Source organism: Salmo salar, chromosome ssa12, assembly GCF_905237065.1.
Source record: "Salmo salar chromosome ssa12, Ssal_v3.1, whole genome shotgun sequence".
Lineage (NCBI taxonomy): Eukaryota > Metazoa > Chordata > Actinopteri > Salmoniformes > Salmonidae > Salmo > Salmo salar.
In genome coordinates this window covers 50,957,768-50,963,767 of record NC_059453.1, presented here as the reverse complement: position 1 = coordinate 50,963,767, position 6,000 = coordinate 50,957,768, and the positions used below count along the sequence as shown (strand labels likewise).

General features: G+C 43.4%; 1 protein-coding gene across 1 annotated transcript in view; it reads left to right on the top strand.

Moving 5' to 3' along the window:
- Positions 1-447: 447 nt before the first annotated feature.
- slc2a9l2 (solute carrier family 2 member 9, like 2) overlaps positions 448-6,000 on the top strand; it is a 243,642-nt gene continuing 238,089 nt past the window's right edge. The window contains exon 1 of the mRNA XM_014131731.2: positions 448-602. The gene's annotated coding sequence lies outside the window, so the exon portion shown is untranslated. The remainder of the gene's footprint in view (positions 603-6,000) is intronic.

Sequence of the window (6,000 nt, the reverse complement as noted above, 5' to 3'; positions counted from 1 at the left end):
CAAACAAAAAGCAATTCATGTCAATAATATATATGTAGCAGTAAAGTGGTTCGTTTACTGTCAGAGTAGCTGATCCAGCCACCTTCATCGATATGAACAGCAACGTCTTTCTGATTCACTATTGGTTCTGGTTCCCGGCAGTTGAAAACATGAACAATATGACATGCAATAGCAAACGTCTCCTGTTGGTTTAGTGATCAGATTAAAGGCTATTGGTAGAGGAAACAGCCATAAATGAATAGTTCTAATGAGATGCTACATTGATATGTGTGAATGTTTTGTCTTTTTTTTCCTCCACATATTGGATTAGTTTGGGTCCTTCTCAGAGTTACTGTTGTCATGAGGTGGGAGTCACATACCAGGGGCTGAGGAATTCCATCAGGGTTCCAGGAATTCTGGTATTTAAATAAGATGGATTTGGGTTTTTTTTGTCTGAGAGATTCCTCAGCAGCATTCAGATGGAGAAAAGTGGAAGTGTGTAGCATGTTTGTGTATGTTTGTCGCTCAATCGGAAGCTACATCAATGTAATCAACAGTTTAGGAATGGCTATTATAATAACAATATGGTTTTGCTGGAAACGATACCGTTTGGGACACACTATGTAAGTATTGTTCTTTTTTATTTTTTTTAAGATGATGTTGATGTTTATAAACTGCTACAGTTAACTTCACATTTCATGTTTGTTTGAGGCCCACTATGTGTTAACCAAAGGTTTGTAGTCTTTAATGGCAATTCTCACAAGGCTAGGTTTACTGTTTTAACCTCTAATCATACCCGTCGCTCAGTCTTATGTCCCTATTAAATCAAAGCAGGTCACCTGATTCCAGTAAAAACAAAATTCTCTCCATGTAGGGAGAGAGCATGTTTGAGTTATTACGCAGTTGAGGGATTTCCTTACGTTTCACAATGTTAGAGAAACTGCCCCTAAAAAGCAACTTCTTGTTTTGAAAACAGCCTATGTGGCATCGATATGGGTCAGAAACCGTTATTCTAGTCTCAAAATTGACTACAAAGTGTAAATAGGACCATTTTGATCATAAAGTCAGCCCAAAACAGAGATTGGCGAGATGATGGGGGGAAAAAAATGGTATGTCAGGGAATGAAGGGTAATGTAACAGTTTCTTGGGTTAAGTTTATTCCAATCCTGCCCACAGCTGGCAGCACCCAAGTAATCATCAATTCGGAGCACAGCTGCACAGCCTGATCATTTGATTGGTAAGGCCATGGTCAATTTGGTTTGACATTCGATTTCCCTATAGGGCTAGTTAGGGACCATTAGTAAACTAAACAATGTACATGGAACAATATTTTAAAATGTCAATAGCTCCAAATCGCAATGACTTAAACCTCAAACCAACTTTAAATTGTACAAATGGATATACACATATTGAAAGCATTTAATGAGACAACTAAAAGATGTGCAACATGAAAATATTGTCCCATTCACATTGTGTCATTTATTGACGGCCCCCAACTAACCCCAGAGATAGGCTATCCAATGTCAAACCATTGTCAAACCAACTTTGCCATGGTCACACACTAGCTGGCTGAAGCTAATTGGCGAAAGAAGTTGGCTAGCACTAGCTAGCCAAGTCGACTTCAAGACACAAAACTTGAAACAGTTTAATCAGATCATCTAGAAGAGTGAGTGACTAACTGTGTGAATGTACAAACACTTACCACGTGTGAAGACACACACACACACACACACACACACACACACACACACTAAACCACCTCTTCCAAGACAACTGTTGTTTGGCTTCAGTTATGGCCGCCGCAAATCTTAATGACCAAGCTGAAAAACTAGTCCAAATCAGGAAGTTCAGCCACCCTTTAACTTTGTTTTTCTGAGCACATGCATCCAAACATATATTCCTGTTTGAATAGGATCTTAACTTCAGGGCCTTGTGCATTATATCCTGTGATGTTAACATGTGCTGTACCTGAGTGAGAATTGATCAAATTTCAATCAAATGTATTTATAAAGCACTTCTTACATCAGCAGATGTCACCAAGTGCTGTACAGAAACCCAGCCTAAAACTCCAAACAGCAAGCAATGCAGATGTAGAAGCATGGTGTCTGGGAAAAACTCCCTAGAAAGGCAGGAACCTAGGAAGAAACCTAGAGAGGAACCAGGCTCTGAGGGATGGCCAGTCCTCTTCTGGCTGTGCCGGGTAGAGATTATAAGAGTACATGGCCATTTAAGGCCAGATTGTTCTTCAAGATGTTCAAATGTTCATAGATGACCAGCAGGGTCAAATAATAATCACAGTGGTTGTAGAGGGTGCAACAGGTCAGTACCTCAGGAGTAAATGTCAGTTGTCTTTTCATAGCCAAGCATTCAGAGGTCGGGACAGCAGGTGTGGCAGAGAGAGAGAGAGAGCCGAAAACAGCAGGTCCGGGATAAGGTAGCACGTCTGGTGAACAGGTCAGGGTTCCCTAGCCGCAAGCAGAACAGTTGAAACTGGAGCAGCAGCACGACTGTTGGACTGGGGACAGCCAGGAGTCATCAGACCAGGTAGTCCTGAGGCATGATCCTAGGGCTTAGGTCCTCCAGGAGGGAGAGAGAGATAGAATTAGAGGGAGCATACTTAAATTCACACAGGACACCAGATAAGACAGGAGAATTACACCAGATATAACATACTGACCCTAGCCCTCCGGCACATAGACTATAGCAGCATAGATACTGGAGACTGAGACAGGGGTGGGTCGGAGGACACTGTGGCCCTGTCCGACGATAGGGCCAACCAGGCAGGATATAACCCCACCCACTTTGCCAAAGCACAGCCCCCACACCACTATAGGGATATCAACAGACCACCAACTTACTACCCTGAGACAAGGCTGAGTATAGCCCACGAAGATCTCCTCCACCGCACAAGCCCGAGGGGGCGCAAAACCGGACAACCCACTCAAGTGACGCACCCCTCCTAGGGACGGCATGGAAGAGCACTAGTAAGCCAGTCACTCAGCCCCCGTAATAGGGTCAGAGAATCCCAGAGAGGGGAGCCGGCCAGGCAGAGACAGCAAGGGCAGTTCGTCGTTACGGTGCCTTGCCATTCACCTTTGCACGCCTGGGCCAGACCACACTTAATCATAGGACCTACTGAAGAGATGAGTCTTCATTAAAGACTTAAAGGGTATTACTCAAGGTTAAATTTAGATCCTCGGTTAGGTGGTTAACCGATTTTTGTACTCTGACGTCCTTGGGTAGATGGAGGGAGTCTGGAAGGGCATCTAGGAATCTTTGGCTTGTCCGAGAATTTAGAGCACTGCTTTTGATGATCCTTGGTTGGGGTCTGAGCAGACTATTTGTTGTGATTGCAAACGTAATAAAATTGTGGTCCGATAATCCAGGATTATGATGAGGTAGGTCCGGAGACATGTTGGATAAAAACCCACTGAGACAATGATGGCTCCGAAAGCCTTTTGGAGGGGGCCTGTAAACACTAGCTATAAAAAAAAAATGATTCAGTAGGCTGCATAAATTTCATGACTAAAGCTCAAAAGACAAAAATGCAGTCATTTAAAAATATATATGTTTTATTTGCTGTCATAAATGTCAGTAACACCTCCACCTTTGCAGGATGCGTGGGGAATATGGTGACTAGTTACAGTTCATATAAGGAAATGAGTCAATTTAAATTAATTCATTAGGCCCTAATTTATGGATTTAACATGACTGGGAATAAAGATATGCATCTGTTGGTCAAAGACACCTTAAAAAAAATAGGGATCAGAGAACCAGTCAGTATCTGGTGTGACCACCATTTGCGACACAAATCTCCTTCGCATAGAGGATCAGGCTCTTGATTGTGGCCTGTGGAATTTTGTCCCACTCCTCTTCAATGGCTGTGCGAAGTTGCTGGATATTGGCGGGAACTGGAACACGCTGTAATACACGTCAATCCAAAGCATCCTTCAAATGCTCTATGAGTGACATGTCTGGTGAGTATGCAGGCCATGGAAGAGCTGGGCATTTTCAGCTTCCAGGAATTGTGTACAGATCCTTGTGACATGGGGCCGTGCATTATCATGCTGAAACATGAGGTGATGGCGGCGGATGAATGGCACGACAATGGGCCTCAGGATCTCGTCACGGTATCGCTGTGCATTAAAATTGCCATTGATAAAATGCAATTGTATTCATTGTCCATAGCTTATACCTGCCGATACCATAACCCCAATGCCACCATGGGGCACTCTGTTCACAACGTTGACATCAGCAAACCGCTCGCCCTAAGGACGCCATACACACTGTCTCCCATCTGCATGGTACAGTTGAAACCAGGATTCTTCCGTGAAGTGCACACTTTTCCAGCCGGACAGTGGCCACCAAAGGTAAGCATTTGCCCACTGAAGTCAGTTACGACGGCGAACTGCAGTCAGATCAAGACCCTGCTGAGGATGACGAGCATACAGATGAGCTTCCCTGAGACGGTTTCTGACAAATTCTACGGGTATGCAAAACCAATTAATCATCAGCTGTCCAGGTGGCTGGTTTCAGACAATCCCGCAGATGAATAAGCCAGATGTGGAGGTTGTGAGGCCGGTTGGACATACTGCCAAATTCTCTAAAACGACTTATGGTACAAAAATGTACATTCAATTCTCTGGCGGACATACCTGCAGTCAGCATGCCAATTCCACGCTCCTTCAAAACTTGAGACATCTATGACATTGTGTTGTGTGACAACTGCAGATTTTAGAGTGCCCTTTTATTGTCCCCAGCACAAGATGCACCTGTGTAATCATCATGCTGTTTAATCAGCTTCTTAATATGCCACACCTGTCAGGTGGGTGGATTATCTTGGTAAAGGAGAAATGCTCACCAACAGGGATGTAAACAAATTTGTGCACAAGATTTAAGAGCCTTAAGCTCTTTTGTGCGTATAGAACATTTCTGGGATCTTTTATTTCACCTCATGAAACATGGGACCAACACTTTATATTTATATTTTTGTTCAGTGTAGTAATCATGGCCTAGTACCGACCGGACACGCAGGACACGTGCCCAGGGGGCCTGACGTCCATGGGTCCTGACCTCCAGGAGGCCTCCATTGATTTTGTTAGTCACTCTCACTTAACATAGCATAAGTCATGGCAAAACTGCAAAAATGTCTCTCTGCCCCATGCAAAATGTATAGAACTGCAGAAAACTTGCTAAGGTTTATGTCTGCACCCCCTAAATCTAATTGGCATCATACAAAAATCCCCATAAAAATCTGTCAGTTTAAGATAGAGATATCAGGTTTTTTTTTGCATTGGATGCGTCTCAATCCACGCCGTCTGCCTATGTTACACATCCGCATCTGCGGTGAAAGGTGACAGAGCTACTGTGGAGTGGTGTTTCTCAGACCATGAGACGTCCCGAAAATCGGTCTTCTCACAATATCGTCTGAACTATTATGACCCCTCTATGGAAAGATGAGACTCTCACGAACAGATGGTGTTCTACATTTTGCTCTACGGCCCCTGCAAGTGTCTTGGGACTCATCTGAAATCGGTACAACCGATCTGCCAACTTCTGTTCGTAGCGTCCAAACAGTTTGGGCTACACCATATTATGAGCCCTCTGTGGAAAGGTGAGACTCTCACATACAAAGTACATATCAGTTTTGCTCTAGGATGCCCACAGGATTCACAAGACTCCTCTGAAGGTCCCCCGGTACCAGTTGAAAAATGAATGGAAGTATATATGGACACTGATCAAGGACTAATAAGGGGTTAAATACATGTAAAGAAAAATAATGTTTCCTGATCTTTCTCGTATCTCTCAGATATAGGACAGACACTTCAGAACAAACTTCCTTTTAGATTTTTTTGGGGGGGGACTATCTGTTGTTCCATGTATTGAATCTGTTATTCAATGCGTTTGTATGGGCTAATAGCAGTAAGGCCAAAAATGTTTTCTTAAAATTCGAAATCAAACAGCAAAATGATCCTTGGTATGACCTTCTTAAAACAATTCCATATAGTTTGCCGGCCCTGA